The 19,282-nt window shown below is 39.2% G+C and overlaps 1 protein-coding gene and 1 non-coding gene across 4 annotated transcripts in view; one reads left to right on the top strand and one right to left on the bottom strand.

Annotated features, from left to right (window-relative positions):
• Positions 1 to 19,282, bottom strand: part of BNC2 (basonuclin 2) — a 462,055-nt gene that overhangs the window by 408,155 nt on the left and 34,618 nt on the right. The gene's annotated exons all lie outside the window — the stretch shown is intronic.
• LOC114808596 lies at positions 2,179 to 2,317 on the top strand. The gene has a single exon (XR_003756442.1). It is a non-coding gene; the product is annotated as a small nucleolar RNA SNORA7 (small nucleolar RNA).

Genomic DNA, 19,282 nt, shown 5'->3' with positions numbered 1-19,282 from the left:
CAGGGAACATGTCCACCAACTCTGTTATATTGCACTCTTCCAAGCACATAGTACAGTGCTCTGCACAGAGTAAGCATTCAACAAAATACCACTAATAGATTGATTGCAGATTACTGTACTATGCTTTTGGGAGAATACAACAGAGTAAAAGAATACAACAGAGTAAAAGATATAGCCCCTGCTGCAAGGAGCTTGCAATCTACTGGGAGAGATGGACACATAAGATGTTCACAAGTAGTTGGAGAAGGAAAAGGAAACAATGCTAGGGCTGCTGACAACAGTGGTATTCTTGTGCCCAAACAGTCTCAAAGCACCACAGGGCATCATGTGCAAATAGGCCCATTCCCCTGAATGGGCAACAGAGGGGAAGGGACTGATACACACAGCTCAGAGTCCAATTAAGATCAGGATTCCAGGTTCTGTTGCCACCACCCCAATGCCCAGGTTAGCCTCTCCAGTTATCATAGGACAATGCACACTAGAAGCCTATCTTTACAATCTTCAGAAGAATGGAGAACCCACAGTGGTTTGTAATTGACCTGTTATCTTGGTTTGTTGACTGCTGCTTGCTGTTGTTTTCTTAATAGTATTTATTTAATGGTAATCAATTGATCCTATTTTTTGAAAGCTTCCTGAAAACTGTTCTAAGAGCTTGATTGTTAAAGTACAATCTAACAGAGTTGGTAGACACATTTCCTGCTCCACACTCCCCTCCTCCCCAAACAGTGAGCTCATTTACCATGTGTAGAGCACTGTTCTAAGTACTGGGGTAGATACAAGTTAGTCAGGTCTTGACACAGTCCCTGTTCCATATGAGACTCATAGCCTAAAATATTGAATCCCATTTTACAGTTGAGGGCACAGAGAAGTTAAGTGATTTGCCCAAGGCCGCAGAGCCAACAAGTACTCAAGCAGGAGTAGAAACCAGGGCCTCTGACTCTTAGGCCTGTTCTGCTTCCCTTGTTCTTTGCAATCCATTGTTGCTGTTATTTTTATCGGTTCTTTACCACAACCTAGATTGTGAGGATCTGTGTCTGTTTTGTACTATTTATATCAACCCCCTCCCAGATAGTAAGTATGAAATAAAAGCCCTAACTAAAGAAAGGCAAACAATGTGTAAGTTCAGGTAAATTGAGTATATGCATAAGTGTTAAGCTTAGACGAATAAACGTAAGTGCTAAGGGCAGCTGTTATATGGACCCTCCCTGTTATATGGAAGATAGCACTGAATTGGGGAATTTCCTCTGGAGGAGGTGAGTTTTCAGGAAGGAGAGTTGGGGTCAGGTGGATGTAACAGGGGAGGGAGTTTCAGGTGGGAGAAAGGTTGTGTGCAAGGAATTAGAGGTGAAAGAGTTGAGAATGAGGCATTGTGAGAAAGGTGAGCTTGGGAAGGACAGAGAGTGCAAGCTGGAGTGCAGTGGGAGAATAGCTGATAAGTAAGAGGGAGAGAGCTAATGGAGGGCCCTAAAGCCATTAGTCAGCTGTTTCTGCTTGATGTGAGGAGGCTGACTAACCAATGAAGATTTCTGAGGAGTGGGAAGATGAGTGAGGAATAGCATTTTAGAAAAATGATCTGGACAGCAGAGTAAAATTGGGACTTGGGAGGGGAAAATGCTGGAAAAAGGGAGACCAGTGGGGAGGCTGATATATTAGTCTACTTACTATATTAAAAGTGCCTACCCAGGGACGGTGCCATTTGGATGGAGAGGAAAGGGTGGATCTGGGAAAATGTGTGGAAGAAAAACTTGCAGAATTAGTAAGAGACAATGTGAGAGTTGAAAGATAGTGAGGAGTCAGGGATAATACCAAAGTTGTGGGTGTACTGAAGCTTTGTCATTGCGAGTTTCTTCACGCAGATCTCAAAATCATTAAGCATGGGTGGCTCTACCTAATGGACACCCCCACCCTTCTTCCCAGAAAATTTTCCTATAAAAACAACCCAGACATCCTGGCTTAAATAAGGACAGAGGAGGGTATGGAAAGACAGAATGGGGAAGCAGGTTGAAGTAGTTGTAGGGGAAAGCTGGCACATGTTCTTAAGGGAGTAGAAGTATTAGGTGAGGAATGGCAAGAGAATTCGTTCTACCTAAAAATTTGTCTGCTGCCACTTGAATGAAGATTTGCAGATATAAATGGAAAAGACAGCAGGAGCAGCAGATAAGCAGTGTGTTTTCTTCTACCCTCCCCAGCATCGCACCTGGAGAGTTTACAGTACTCTACCCGTCTCGACTTCTGGAGGGAGAGTCAAGCAGAGTCATACCCATTCCATTCCTAGCTTGGCCAGTGGCTAGCGAGTGGCAGGCAATTTGCTACAAAAGTCAAAACTCACCCATGCCAAGCAGCAGCGGCATAGGAGAAAGTTGTGGACGGAGACTCGAGTTTACTGCGGGGAAGAAGTCAATGGGAAAACACTGCCGGAGTTTTACCAAGAAAATTCTACCAGATACACTACCAGAATGATTGCAGATGGAGAGTGGGGCGTATGGGAGAGATGTGTCCATGGAGTCACTATTGGTCGGAGACAACTCGATAGCATAAGACAAGAAGACCTCATGGGCACCTCATGTTTTTCTGTTGTGCTAATTCCTTTGGATTGAGGCTGGATTGTGGATTGGATCATGTCTCTTTCAAAAAAAAAAATCATCTCCTTCAGTCAGATGCAGAGAGTGACAGGCCTGACTAGCAAATGGCAGAGATTACTCTCTTTCAGCAAAGTCAACATATTGACCCTCATATTCCTGTACTCCTTCCATCTTGTCAAAGACAGCATAAAAATCTCAGATCTTCAGCCTATCACAACGATTGTTTTAACCTGGTAAAACTCCATAAACCAACCAATGACTACCTACCTAACATATATATTCTTGATTAAAACGTTTGCCTTTTACTTAAAAAACTGAGCATTTTGGAAGAGGGCGGGCGTGAGTAGGGAGTTTCCTCATTGTTCATTTGGCTCCCGCATGTATTTATTATTTTTCATATAGAATTTAAAGAGTTCTTTAGGCAGATCGTTCTTTTTTTTCCTTTAATTACCTGGCAAATGGTAGTATAGCTGCACAAATTTTGCCTGAGGTTAAGGTTGGAGTTGAGCCTAATCACTAGCTAGTCAAGACATTAGACATTGTTCTGGCTAAGTTAAGCAGAACACATTTGTACTATATGTCTGAACAATGGTTAGGCACTGAAGTGAACTATTCTTTTTACCTGTTGCTGATTCTGATTAACGTTTTCTGATTATTTGGAAAGCCCAGGACATTGCAAATTGCAGCAAATGAAACTCAGGGATCCAAAACACACCAGTGACATTAGTAGGCTGGAAAGCACTGTCTAGATGTTCAAAAATCTAAATGCTCCTTTCTTGAGTAAAAATTCAACTGGGCAACAAAAATACAATATGCTAGATTAAATATAGAATGACTTGGAATCTCACCCAGAATTTTCCAAAGCTTGGTGAGATGGAGTGTAACCTTCTGCCTCTCACAGAGCAGCTCAACAGCCTAAGAGAAGGAGGTACTTTTCCTTTTGGAGGAGCCTTAAGAATAGTAATTGTAGGATTTATTAAGCTCTTACTATGCTTGGTGCTAATATGGATGCAAGATCATCAGATAGAACACAATCCTTGTCCCACATGAGGTTCAGGGTTTAGAAGAGGGGTGGGGAACAGTTATTTTATATCTATTTTACAGATGAAGAAACAGGCACAGTAATTTGCCCGAGGTCACAGTGACAGAGCAGGAATTAGAAAGCAGGTTTCCTGACTCCCAGACCCATGCTCTTTCCACTAGGCCACACTGCTTCTCTGCAGCCTTCTTCTTTCCTGATCAATTTGAATCAAAGGTGTCACAAACACATATACTAAGGAAGAATGGGCACTTCCAGGTCCACTTCCCCCTGCAGGCTTGGGAACACCTGCTACTTGGGAAAGGCCCAACCCAACAAGGCTACTTTGACCACCTTGTAGGCCTCAGTGGTTTGAAAACACTAGGAATCCAACAAAAACAGTGAGCACTGTCACCTGGAGATTCTGCCCCTAAAATATGTGTATCCAACAGACAGAGGTCTGCTTCAAGTGAAATATTATAAACTCCTTGAGGGCAGGGAATTGTCTTTTATTTCTGTTTTACGTTCCCTAGGGCCTAGCACAGTACTTTGGAACACTGTAGTAATGCAATACATGTATTTGATGATGATAGAGGAGCCACTGAAAGTCTTCCTCTTTTGGGGAGCTCAGTGTTGGGAGGGGGAGACACGTATCTCCAGCTCCTGGAAATGATCAGAGTAAAGAGTAAGAGTACCTGTAATCTACAAAGACCTAAAAATACTTCACTAAGAAAATTTTTTTTTGGCTGATTTTTTTAAAAAAACTCAACTAAGTTACACGAAGAGTCCATGACTGCAGAGTTAAAACAGAATTTTTAGTCCCTTATTTTCTTATCCTTAGAATTAAATCACATTCAGAAAACAGGCTTTGCAAGCATGGGTTTCATTTAGGACCATTTCTTAGAGCTACATTTGATCAGAGAGGGATCCATTGCCACCTAGGACCCTTTAGTACATTGTGTAATAAGTGACATGGTTTGGTTCCTTCCGGTTGCCTGGCAGTGTGAATGCATGGACCGCAACATGTAGTCACTTATTCCACTTCTGACACATTGGTAGTTTAAATGGTCAGTTGCAACTGACATCCATTATTTGCAACTGGCCTGTCATCCCACAAGAATGATGATAAGATCACTGTGATTATCATCTAAAATATCCTTGATGTCTGGCAGTCGATGACATCTAAATGTATCAAGGACCAGTATTATGTCATTTCTGAATGAGACCTTTGCACCACTGTGCAACCAGTCAAACCTTCATCCATTTAACCCTTTTCAAGGGATGAATGATTACTTCAAATGGACTCTTGGAATAATTTGAGCATCTTTGCCCCATCCCTATTTGCCATGAGCATAACAGTGAACTATTTTCTTTTATTCTGTTGATCATAAAATGATTGATGTTTTTTCATTCTGCATCATAGTTTGAAAGTTTGGAATGCAACCATGTAGTTTTATCAATCTTATAGTTTATGATCTTGTTTTCAAAATTACTGCGTATGTTTTGTACAGTGAAAGTATAACAAAAATATAGATATATCGTGTCTTATAATTCTTAAACTTTAAGGTTAGAAGGTACATTGGTCATCTAGCTGTTATCTTGATGGAAAAAACTGTTAGTCACAGACTATAAGACACATGAAGATTTTAGAAAAATTTCACTTCTTGAAAAATTATGGTCCAACAAATAGGGCAATTTTCCTGGCAGACATCCTCCTATCCACACACAACCCTCAAATGTACAGATTCAAATATCTAGATACACATTTGTTTAAGAAAACTGCTGAATGAATAGTTCTTGAAATAAAGTCCTGTGGCTCGGAGAATAAGGCCTTGAAATTTCAGTCCTGGCTCTTCCATTAACTTGCTGAATTTGTGACCTTGGGACAAATCTTTCATTATTGCTTTCAAAGATTTCTAGAACACTTGAATTTCAGTTCCTAGGACTTACCATATAGAATCAGAGGGTATGTTTCTTCTGTAATGTTGGTCCCAAAGACAGTAGCTTAGTTGGAGAGAGGAAGGGTGGCTGGAAGCAGGGGTCCTCCGAATAACCATTTTATATTGGCAAGACAAAGTAGTACTTCAGAAAAATCTCCTTCTTCCATTTATCTTTTTCTAACCTCGATCTTGCTCTTCTGTACCACGTTCTCTTATACACTACTTATGAAGCATATTGTGTACTTATCCTTTTTCCCCAGAAACAGAAACCTAAGAATTCATAGCTCAGTAAAAACCACACATGCACCACAGAAAAACCTTCCTGTGCCTGAAGTCCTCATCTGAAAAACAGGAATAGTAATACAGACTTAAGTATATTTTAAGTTATACCAAAATGTAAAGGTATCCTTACTTCTGGATTTTATACACACGTATGGGTGGTAAATTTACAATAAATGAATGTCAATTAAGTCATGTGCAATAGGATGAAGGCCTAAAAGCATTAAGATTCAGGGTTTAGCCATTTGTGCCATTTCAGAGATTTATACCAAATAACCAGACAAATACATAAGTGCTGGGGTCACTGATGGGATGTCATGACTAGAAAGGGGAAGAGATTAAGCGGAATTTAATAAATCAATGATAACCTAGCTTCCTTTCTACAAAAACACTTATTTTACTCTTATTTACAATTTTTTTGGGGTTTGCAAAGAGATTAAAAATAAACAATGTCCAAATTAATAAAAGTTATTTAATCAAGTTGGTGATAAGGATTACTCTTCTAATTTGTAAAATCAGTCATTTCCCCCATACAAACAATGTCAAGATTGCTCAGTTTGAATTCAGCAACAGCAGCAGCAGCATTTATTGAGTGCCTACTGGGTGCAGAGCAAATCCTGAAACAACGCTACATCCCAGCTGAAAACTGGAAATCAATTGCTGGGGGCAGATTTGCATGGCACATTGCCATCAAGAAAGGAGTGGCTCTCTCTAAGCAAAAGCTTTGCACAGAGAGATGAGGAGGCAAGACAGAAAACAGCACCAGGTACTGCAAAAATTAAACACATCAACACAAAAAGGAGCTATTTTGGGGTGTGCTCAATGTGGATCCTGCATTGACCTCCTCTGCCACACCTGTGCTGAACGTCACCATCAGTGATGTTTTTGACTATGAAGGACAACTTTGTATATCTATGTAGTGTCTATATTGTACAATACCTAGAGTACAGTAGAGACATGAGGCATTTAACAAGTATGACAATTATCATTGTTATTTTCCTACCTCTCTGACTTCTCGGTTTAGTTCTCTCTCCTTTTCTCTGCCCATCCCTTAAGTGTATACGGATTGCAACGTTCTTTTCTAAGTCTTCTACTCTTCTTGTTCTACACCCACTCCTTTGGGGAGCTCATCATATGCCGATATACTATTATTTCTACTTACTACTACTGATACACATTTATCCTGCATTCCCATATCTCATCTTGCCTCCAGGACCTCTCCACTTGGATGTCCCACTGGCAGCTAAAGCATAACATATCTAAAACAAAACTATTCATGTTTCCTCTAAAATCAACTTCTCCTAACTTCTGTATCTCAGTCAATAACACTGCCATCCCCCTGCGCCTCAAGCCCCCAACCTCAGCATCATCTTTGTTTCTCTCTCTCCTTCAACTCTAAAATTCAATCTACTGCCCGAATCTGCCAGTTTTTTCTACACATTTCCAGGAACCTCTCTTTCCCCTCTAACCAAACAGCTACCAATTTGATTTGTGCACTGGTCATAGCATGGCTAGACTTTTTCCCAGCCTCCTCGCTTGTCTCCCTACTTCCAGTCTTTTCCCTCTCTATGCATACTACACATGGCTGCACAAAGCATCTTCCTAAAGCATCACTCATCCCACATCTCTCTACTCCTCAAAACCCTGCACTGACTCCCCAGGTTCCTCGACATTGGGCAAAATTGGCTTCAAAGCTCTCTACCAACTCAGACCACCTTGGTTATTGGCTTTCTTTTTCTGCAGCTCCCCAGCCCACTCTTTTTGTTCCTCTCAAGCTCGCCTTTCAGCTGTACTACACTCTCAACTCTTCCTCATCTGTCACCATGCTCACACTGTTTCCCTAGCTTGGAACTCCCTTCCTCTCCAAGTACAACAGACCGCAATGGTCCCCACATTCCAGGCCTTCAAGAATCCCACTTTCTTTGGCAAGTCTTCTCCGACTAATCCCCAGCATCCCAAGTAAATTCTTCTAGACTGTAAGCTCGCTGTGGGCAGGGTAGGTGTCTGTTAATTGTTATATTGTACTCTCCCAAGTGCTTGGTACAGTGCTCTGCACACAGTACATGCTCAATAAACATGACTGAATGAATAAACCCCATCAGCTGACTCTGGCAGTTATGAATTTATTTCTACTCATCCTTAGCACTTAGACATATATGTTTATTCAACTCTACATTCAGTTATTTACTTTGATTACTTTACTTTTACATCTCTTTCCTTTTTTGTGGATGGAGAATTTGTCACTTCTTAGTTCTGTGCTTCCCATGTGCTTAGTACAGTGAATTGCACAGTGGTTGTCCAAAAAATGGTATTACTCCTAGTTCTGCCACTTGATAAGGGCGAGACTGGGGAGGTTTCAAAGAGGAGGGAGTGGCCAACAGTTTCAAAGACAGCCAAGAGGTTGAGGAGGAAAAAGCCCACTAGATTTATTTGTTGAGACCAAAGTGAGTGTGGTTTCAATAGTGAGGCAACATCTGGAGGGTGGAATGAGGTGGAGATATGGCTTTTACAGTATGAGGGACTTGGCTTGTTCAAAGAGAGAGAAGAATGAGCCAACCAAGAGTGAGAGGGGGAAGATGACAGTAAAAGAGGAGAGATGGGTGAGAACAGGCATTTTAAAGAGGTGAGAAATGATGGGGTCCATAAGAAATAGAGGGATTTGATTTTTACGAGTGGGTAGGAGATAGGATGAAAAGATGACACTACAGACTGGGGGCAAAAGACTACTGAGGAGGCCAAGGTGGTTCTTGTGAAAGTTGGTGTCTGATGGCATCTATTTTGTCAATAACTTCTCAGGGATTAGTGAGAAACGAGGTGGGGGTGTACAAGAGGCTTTAGGAAGAGGTTAAAAGGCTGGTATAGTCAGTGGGGACTACGGTCAAGAGAGTCAATGAGAGAGGAATTAATGAATTAATTCTGAAGCATGACCAGAAAACACTCAGCCAACAAGAAGTGCTTCCACTGGTATTCATAAACATACTAATGAAAGTGGTCAGGATTTTTTTCTAAATATGGTTTAAATAATTTAAGTGAAAGATACATGAAAAATGAAACTGAGACTTTTTAATAAAGTTTACAGCCAAACATTTTTAATAATTAAGTAGACATTATTTTCTTTTACTTCCTGTTGTAATGTCCTGAAAATTATATTTAACATGGATAAAATCATCTAGGTAATATGCACTGGAATACTGTAGTGAGGCACAAAACCTTAAATTGAAAACAATAATGCGTTCCCCAATTCCTATTATTCACAATTTGACCCATTTACCTAAAAAGATACAGTGTGTTTGAATTTTTAATATTGTCACCTTTCTACTTTTAGCAAGCCCTATTTAATTATACAGTAAATCATTTGAAAATATAACATTGACATCAGACTAACATAAATAGGATATCTAAATATTACCATACTTCTAGAAAATAACATACACATACACACACACACACACACACACATACACAGAGTCAAGGCCTTCTAAAATGACTGCACATTATAGCTTTAAAAAAGCAATCCATTAAGAACTTACTAGGAAAATGCCTGGGGCTTATTTAGAGGGTGATTGATGTTACAGAGGCATATTATACAAGTACAGAAGAATTTTTTTTTTAATCTGCAAAATCTGTCATTGATAAAAAAATCACTTTAGAAAAACATTATAATATGTGACAGGTAAGTTAAGTCCTAAAACTGTAGGCTGAATAAGATGTGAGATATTTTTAACCTGGATTGTACTATTTTATTTCCCCAAATATAGACTATAGAAACACAATAAACAAAAACATGCTAAAATTAGGACTGCTAAGAGCAAAGATGTTATTCTATAACTAGTACACTAAAAAAAAACAACCCTCAAAACTAATACTAATGCAGAAGTGCTCTTTCAAATGACTGATATTGGCAGGCTTTTTTTTAATCACACCTGAATAGTCATGTTTTTATCTTTGGGACTTAGAACCCCATTCATACCAAATGAAAGCATTTTAGCTCTCTCCCCGAGTAAGGAAAGAACACAATTCTGGTTAGCTGGTAGTTATTTCAGTTTTCCTGAAAAGCATAAGTTAGGAAGTAACAATCATCATAATTATAATTATTATTATTATCACAGAAAATCATAAGTTCATTTTCCAAGTATCTATTATTAAACCATAGGCTTAATAACCATCACAAAAGCTCTTTTTCTTTAGAGAAGCATGTGGAATATTGAAGGATTCCAATTAAAAATAGTTAATTAACAGCATTCTAACTTGTACAAACCCATCAGCCACCCCTAGACTTATGAACCTATTTTAACCTATACCTACTTATTTATGAGGAGCAGCATGACCTAATGGAAAGAGCACAGGCCTGCGAGTTAGAGGACCTGGGTTCTAATCCCATTCCACAACTGACATAACTTCTCCATGGCTCAGTTATCTCAACTGTAAAATGGGGATTCAATCCCTCTTCTCCCTCCTATTTAAATTGGAGCCCTGTGTGGGACAGGGACTGTGTCTGAACCGATTATTTTATATCTTACCCAGCACTTAGAACAGTTCTTGACACATAATAAGTGCTTAACAAATGCGACAATTATTCTTACTATTCCTATTATTATACTAAATCTCAGCACTTTCAAATATGTATTTATTCAATTATAGATCCAATTATATATCTTGATTAATCTATTTGTAATATTTTTATGTCTCCCCCACATGAATGTAAGTTCCATGAGGGCAAACCACATGTCAACCTTGAGCCCCATATAGGATGGAAACTGGATCTTATTGTATTTACCCTAGCGCTTAGCACAGTGCTTGGCACATAGTAAACACTAAAAAATAGTCACAATTGTATTATTACTATGTCACTTTGTTTTGCACTTCCCAAGTGTTTAGTTCAGTGCATTGCACCTAGGGGAGCTCCTTAAAAACTACTAATACTGTTAATAAGTCAATGGTATTTATTGAATGCTTACTGTGGGAGAGTATAAAACAGGGTTGGTAGATGTGTTCCCTGCCCACAAGAAACTTACTACCAATATTAATACTACTAGGGAAGCAGCGTGGCTCAATGGAAAGAGCCCGGGCTTGGGAGTCATAGGTCATGGGTTCTAAATCCGACTCCACACTTGTCAGCTGTATGACTCTGGGCAAGTCACTTAACTTCTCTGTGCTTCAGGTCGCTCATCTGTAAAATGGGGATCCAGACTGTGAGCCCCACGTGGGACAACCTGATCACCTTGTATCCCTCCCAAGCGTTTAGAACAGTGCTTTGCACACAGTAAGCACTTAATAAATGCCAACATCATTACTAGTACTAATAGAGTTTGGTTGAAAAAAAAACTCTCCATCAGTCAGGGAAATCTTGCTGTTGCTTTCCTGTTAATAACTGCAATTAAGCATGCTTCTTACAAATGTTCTCCACAGCAAAGTGGGCAGAGATCTATGTATTTTAGAGTGAACACTTTACGAACAAATTAGAAGAGTGAATGCTCCTTGAGGGCAGAGTGTCTTGTGCTTTCTTCAGTGTTTAGTACATTGCACTCGGTGGGCTTTCGACAAATACCATACCTGAAGAGAAAATTTAAGCCACTTAATAGTCTAATTTAAAATGGACAGAGTCAATTTCCATAAATATCTTCCTTCTTATTTGTGGGTATGTTTAAAATATAATTAAAACTCAAAACAGCTCCTACAGATTCACTTGAACATTGAAAGCAGCCTGGCTTAGTGGAAAGAGCATGGGCCTGGGAGTCAGAGGACCTGGGTTCTAATCACAGCTCCAACATTTGTCTGCTGTGTAAACTTGGGCAAGTCACTTAACTTATCTGGGCTTCAGTTACCTCATCTGTAAAATGGGGATTTAGACTGGGTGAGCCCTATGTGGGACAGAGACTGTGTCCAAACCGATTACCTTGTATCTACTCCAGGGCTTAGTACACTGCCTGGCTCATAGCAAGCGCTTAGAACAGTGCTTGACACATAGTAAGTGCTTAACAAATACCATAAAAAAAAAAGAAGCACTTAAGTCGCATTAAAAAAACCCAGTTTTGTTCTAATTTTCACTATAGTGGATTGGAAGCACAGAGACATGGTTCCGGTCTCCTCCTCCATTGAGACTTGGGAGTCTGTGGGGTGGCATCATCCTTCTCGCTCCATCATCACCAGAAAGAATCCTGCTCTGCAGGAGTGGAACGGGCAGCAACTAAAGCTTCAGCTATGCTCCCCCAGTGGGAATCCATAATCTGAGAAGTGGCATTTCTATCACTAAGATGAAATACTGCCTGCTGGATCAGAGGGCACAGAAGTCTACCTTCCCAACATTTAGAATGTTAGGAGAGTTGTGACTGCTAGATTGATAACAATAATAATAATAATAGTAAAATTATGGTACTTGTTAAGCCCTCACTATGTGCCAAGCACTGTTCTAAGTGCTGGGGTATATACGAGTTAATCAGGTTGGACACAGTCCCTGTCCCACATGGGGCTCACACTCTTATTCCCATTTTACAGATGAGGTAACTGAGGCACATAGAAGTTAAGTAACTTGCCCAAGGTCACACAGCAGACGTGGTGGAGCCGGAATTAGAACCCAGGTCCTTCTGACTCCCAGGCCCATGATTTATCCACTAAGCCACACTGTTTCTTATAGCCTGGTCAAATAGCCTGAACACTTCCTTCAGCAGCTTTGTATGGCTGGTTTTCTGATATTTTTGCTACTCTGATTATTTCTTCTTTATTTATCGTGTTACTTCATTCCTCTTCTTCCAGTCCCTAGTTCTTCTTCCATTTAGATTGTGAACCTATGAATTGGCCAGTGACCAAGTCTGAAATACCATCCGTTTACCTTTCCCCAGCCCTTAATAGAGTGCTCTGCAGAATAACATTAACAAATGTTAACTGGTATAGTAATACAGTAGTAATAAACACATATTCTATCAAACTAAAAACTTGGAAAAAATACCTGCAACAGTCCAAAAGACTGACCAGACACTCCAGTTTAACCAAGACAATCCCCAATTTTATAGGCTGTTCCAGACAATTTTAGACAATATATAAACGTCCCCAAATTGAGACTGTCTTTGGTTAGTCTAATCTGATTCTCAGCTGCTCTTATTCTCTTTAAAAACTTGGACTTCAAGCTCTGAGATGCTGACTGCTCAGCATAGACTCGGCATCATTCTGGATCTAGTTGTATAGACAGATACCCCAGAATGCTGAGGGTCACTCACTCACTTTCCCCAACACTCTCACACTCACTGGTGCGGAAAAAGTAAAGGCAAAGGGCCCAAATGAGGGATGACTTCCCAATGGCCAGGATACAGTAAGCCTACCTAAAAAGAAATACGATATACTGCACATCTTCAAATTCCAGATCTTCTCAGAATGAATATAAACATTCGTTCACCAAAGATGGGCATGTTTTATTACTATCCCCATGGAAGCAATATTTCATGTTGAAATGGGAATCCTACCCACCCTCTTCCTCTCTGATCACTATTGGACTTCTGGGATACAAGACATGCAAACAAAGTGTGTGTCCAGAGAGCCAATCCAGCCAGAGTAACTAGTTTTGAGACTATGCAGGCCTATTGGAATGTCTTTACTTGCCCTAAACTTTAATTTATATTTTAATGATCTATTTCTGGGTTTTTATAACTTCCTTCCATATTCTCCCAATGAAAAATGATAAAAGAAGAGAAAAATTTAAAAAAATTCCCCTTCCTCTCCACCCCCACCTCAAGCTCCACTTCCCCCATCCTTGATTGTGATACTATTGCACATTGGCAAGCTGTGGTGCACAGTGCTTTTTTTTTAAATATATATACCCTCATCACTCTGTGTAGGAGTGATGACTGAGGGCCCTCCAGGCATCTCAAATGCAATGCTGTCACTTCTAGTCACTACTCAACCAGGCTAATGCCATACCTGTTATGACAAGAATCAGCCACTTTAAGGCACCACACCTCTCTACCCCTACAACACATACTTTGAAAAGGGATGAGCCACATAAGGAGCGTTTCAGGTGTTGCCAAGGAAAACCAGCCTTGTCTATAAACACCAGCCAGGCACCGAAGCAGTGAAAAAGAATAAGCTGAGAGACAATTACCAGGAAGGACTTCTCAAACTGTTAGCTCTGAGTGCAAATAATTGTTCAACTTTTCCAGGAGTTCTTGTTTGTGGGTAGAGAGAGGAAGAGATTAAGATACTGTTTGACCAGGCTAAAGTGGGTTTAGTTGTCAGCCTAAACCTGCCATCTGGTGTTAAGATACAGCAGATCGCACCCCAGATGTGTTCCTTTTAAAAAAGAAAACAAAAATCATATCTTTTTTTTTCCTTACCCTTCTATTTTCTTGTCTTCCACTGGAGAGGTGTCTGCCAAAGATGCAAATCCACATAAGTTTACTTTAAAGTGGACCGCCTGTTAATTAGACTGGCCGTGTGAACAGGTCTGTGATTTAGCACAAATGCAACAAAGAAGAAATCGTTGTTGTTTTTGTTGTTGTAGCAAATACTGCCATCTGAATAATTTGCTCAGCAGAGAGACATTTTCTTCTGAGGAATAAAGCAAATGTTTGCTACCCATGCTTTAAGAGTTGGCCCACATAAGTCTATTTGAAAGTCATTTCATTTGAAAATTAAATTTGTTTCAGTAGAGTGCAGATTTGAAATCTTTTTATTTCTCTTTTACTTCTGCCTCAATATCTCATTCCACAATTGGGGTGGGGAAGGGTTATGCAGTGCTATCATTTGCACCTCATTAGTCTTGGGCTGGAGCTTTGAGAAAGCTGATATTCCCTGTAAATTTTTACAGATGCTTCTAGTTTACTAGTTCATGACTGCACTACTAGGAAAGACTTCCTGCCACTAAACTGCTTGCTGGCATGGAAGCTGAATTTCAAAATCCTTGAAAAAAGTAAACTTTTGTGGTGTACACTTACCTTTTTCTTTTAAAAAATACATATAGCTCTATCTCCACACATAGTAAAATTCTTCACTCAACTTGAAAAACTGAAGTCCTCGGAAACACTTCTTCAGAATTGTAGTTTGACTAGATTTGGAAATTCCCGACAAAAATGCTCATTATGGAATGGTATTTGTGGAGGTGTTTGTGGTATAAATTATGATTATGACATGCTCAATAACTAGCAAGAATTATTCATCCACAGGCTGTGTTTTGTTAATACCTAGATACTTCCTTTTATTTCCCTTCACATCAGTAGCATAAAGCCTTTAGGTTGGAGACAGTATGCAAGAGAGGTCCTTAATAGAACTTCCCATACCACTCCATTTTGAATTTATTTGATTTCAGAGAGTTTCCAAAAGTTCAGAGCAGGTGACACTAGTCTGTTCTTAATCTTTAGTACTTTAGTAATGTTAAGGCTAATGACGAGGGACACAAATCCCTGATGGAACTGAATGCATTCCAAGCTCCTCGACCCACTCAAAGCAGTAATCCCCTGCAGCTGGAACTTACTTACCACCATGCACAGCTAATACATTTTTTAAAAGCTAGTCACTGGTGACAAATGTAAACTGGACTGAGCAGCTCCTTTTCCCCTACCCCCCAATCTTCTCCCATAACCCTCAGACTTGCTGTTTCAGTGATGGATATGATCTGCCTTTTTGAACCACCAAACCCTCTGCTGTAGAGCTGTGCTCTAAGTGACTAGAAGGTTTAAAAGCATCTTCAGCTGTCAGACTATAACAAAAACAACAAAAAAAGTCATCCTTAACACAACTATTTCACAACTGAAAAAACCATATTAGTTGGTTTATCACTGCCATTTTGAGCCCCCTTTTTTTTTTGCTATAACAAGCAGGGAAACTGTTTAGTGAGGTTCTCCGCTATTAAACTAGTTGAATTTTTTGCTATCACAATGAAAATAGCTATCTGTCATACAAAGACAAAGGCTTGAATAATTTTTGTGATATCTACTTGACCAAAAAAAACCCACAAACCTTTACATTTTTTTCATTAAAACAACAGACAACTTACAAAAATATTTTTAAACAAGCAATCTTCAAGATTGAAAATATATTCTACCACAGATTTTCGTTCACAAAATAAATCAAAGAAAGAAAATAACATGGGGATACAGTTTACACTGCTCGATTGGTCCTTAAAAAGCAGAAAATTAAGTGGAGAAAATTAATGAAAATAAAAAAGTTTGTTTCCCAAGTACAAAAGGAATATAACCTTCACTAGTTACATGATTGTAACCAAATATTCCTGACAAAAAAGAGAAAATAAAAGGAAGGCGATAGGTGCAACAAGCTTCTCGTTTCACCCATTTTTGGGGAAAAAAACGGTTAAAAAATGGTGGTTTGCTTTGTTTTATTATAGTTTCCAGAAACCTGACAATAAGTGCTCAGATTTAAGTGATATTAGCAAATAAGCTCAAGAGAGCTACTACAATAGTGACTACAATCCTTAACTTTTATTAGATTTAATTACTGCAAAGTTACATCTGGAAAGGGAAAAGTACTTTTCAACTATGCTTAGCATTCTAACTGAGCACATCCTCTGCACATTACATATTTACACCTCTAATTTAGACCCTGCAACACACTACCATTGATAATGGGTAACTAGTGGAAGGAGAAGACAATGACAAACTCATCTCCATGAATTAAGGTCAGACCTAGTTAAGTGACCTCTCAGTGTCCCTCTGAGCCCTCCTGAGGGCAGGTATTTCAAGCAGTCTTGTGTGACCAGCCTCAGCAGTATCCATGCAAAAGGAATGTATGTGGAGGAGGGGAAGGACGTTAGGGCAGAAAAGGAGATGGGGGAGGGGGGAGAGAGAGAGAGAGAGAGAGAGAGAGAGAGAGAAGGTATCTGGAAAGAAGAGAACTGATGGAGAAAGCAGACAATTGTTTGAGGATAATTCACCTCTATTTTTCCTTCTGCTTGTCATACTCTGTCACATCTCCTGGATTCAAAAGTAATCAGTCAGAATCTAAGCTGTTTTATGAAAAAAATCTTCTTTGATGAACTTGGTGACTATAGTACCTTGGCACAGGGTTAAGAATGAGGCATGTGTTTAAGTGAGGGAAACTGCACGTGAGAGAGTCCGGATGAGAAAGAATGAGCAAGCACAGGAGTATGTGTGATTGAATTTGAGTAAAGAGACTGTGTGTGTGTGTGCACACAAGAGATAGACCGTATGTGTGTGTCTGCCAGCACATGAGGTAGGACATATGCACAAGAGGCATATACTTGGTTGAAAAATATAAGGATACATTTACAGGATATGAATGCGGAAACAAAGGAATCAGTCACTGTAATTTGAAATTCAGAGCTCTGTGAATAGCATGTGATATAGCATCTGAATCCATGTTTTCTGGGACATAAATTGCAACTGAAAGGTCTTTTTGGTAATAAGCCAACCCCTTGAGAAAGCTTGGGCAGTACGCTGGTATTTTTAAAGTTAGTTGTGAATAATGTCACTTAAATTCATTCATGATGTCCTTATTGATAGGGAGATCAATATTTGTGACACTTTCAGGTAAAATCTTTTAAAGAATAAACTTTGATTTCTAATATACACAGTGTAAACATGTCACAAATAGACTAGAACCACTGTAAGGCATTCACTCTACGTGGTGATAGCACCTACTTGCTAATTAGGTAGAAACAAAAATGTCAACACGAAGGAAAGGGTTGAGATCCAGAAAACATATTTCCCCAATAGCATGCTTAAAAAAAGCTGTGAGTATAATGGACTTGAATAAGTAATCAAAAGTTTACATGTCATTTAAAGGGTGTTAAAAGAAATAAACTAGGATTTCTTCATTAAAGTATCCTTTGAAAGATAGATGTGTTACATTTTTATGCTATAATAAAATCACAGTCACTTGTGAATAACCTCCTCCAAAGTGAAAATATGTTAAAGAGTTATATTTAATAAGAAAATCTCCACCATGTAATTAATTGTATAATAAAAATGTTCTTTGCTCAACTCCATGATTCATATTCTGAAAACGTACAAAACTATGCCTGGAAATGCTTATCCCTAAACAGCAGTTTAAATTCCCACTAACAGAATTTGTGGGAAATGAATACTGTCTCTTTAAACTGAAGGACCTGATACACTTAAGTAGTCTGAAGCCAAGAAATAGTTCTGAAGTTAAATTCTCAGGAGCAAACATTTTCTACTTGTGAAGTAAACTCTGTTGAAAGACAGCAGACTATGGTCCCACCAGTAAAAACAGGAAAGTTTTCAGCCAGTGACAGCTCTGCCTACAGAGAGAAAAAAGTGTCATAGACTCACTTTATTAAACCATATGCTCATTGCCCTGTGAAGAAAGCAGGGTCACTAATTAGTTCATTCTGTGAAAGAAGCCCCTCATGATCCCGTTGACTTTTGTCCCCCTGGTTAGCTCAAGCTATTTCTGTCATGCAACTTGAAAATCACTGGAGGGAAGAAGATCGCCATAACAACCGCTGAAATGATCTTGTGGAATGTGTCTAGTGGCACTGGAATAACCTGAATATGTGCTCCAGATGTGTCGGCTGTCATGAAAAAAGTAAACACATCTGATGGACAACGTATGACTGGATGGTCTCATAGTTGACTCTAGAGAGTTGGGATTGAGGAGGGGATCGGGGGAGATTGGGGAGAAAGAGAAAAGGGAAGCAGGAAAATGAAGCCAAGGGCAAGGCAAAAAGTCACCTATGGACCTGTGCAGCCTGGAAGGCTGAGAGGACTAAGGACTGGGCCTAATTGTTCTATGTCTGTCCCTCCTCTGAGTGGCCTCTGTGGGACGGCTCTGTGAATTTCCGTCTGGCACAGACTTGTGAGCTTTTTGAGAGCAAGTTGAAATATGAACTTCGGGAGGGGGAAAAAAAGAGGAAAAAAAGGTTTATAATGTTTGCTGTCTAAAGGTTTTTTTTTTTTATGTCAACATGTTTTTAAAGTATTTTATATCCGGGAAAAGGTTTCCTTTTAACAGAAACAATTTTGTCTTTTCACTCTGTACACTATAAAGCAATGTATTTATTAAGTGTATGAGTGATTGTATCCTTGAGCCGAAAGAGACTTTGAAATACACACATTAAGGGAAAAAATTATATATGCTAGAAATGTTCTCCACCTCAATCACATTCCCAAAGAGAGGACGTTATCAATTTAGTTTTATTTCTTATATTCATAACCAAACTGGTAAAGCTGCCAATCAATTAAAAATCTGGAGTCATTAAAACAAAGTCAACCAGAAATACCTCTTGAAATCTATACTTTCACAGTAGCATGAATTGGTATAAAAGTCATTTTAAAAAATGCATAAGAAAAAAATCAAATATGAATTAGAGAATTGATCAGTCACTTTCCCAAGTTGGAAAAGCACCAGCTAGGAATATTATAATATCTTCTAATAGAGATTTTTAAATTTGATTTCTGTTACAGGAAACTACATTACATATATATATTTATACACACACACATATATATATTTACTATTAATCAAGATTTAAACAT

Source organism: Ornithorhynchus anatinus, chromosome X5, assembly GCF_004115215.2.
Source record: "Ornithorhynchus anatinus isolate Pmale09 chromosome X5, mOrnAna1.pri.v4, whole genome shotgun sequence".
NCBI lineage: Eukaryota > Metazoa > Chordata > Mammalia > Monotremata > Ornithorhynchidae > Ornithorhynchus > Ornithorhynchus anatinus.
This window is presented reverse-complemented; position numbering and strand designations above follow the sequence as displayed.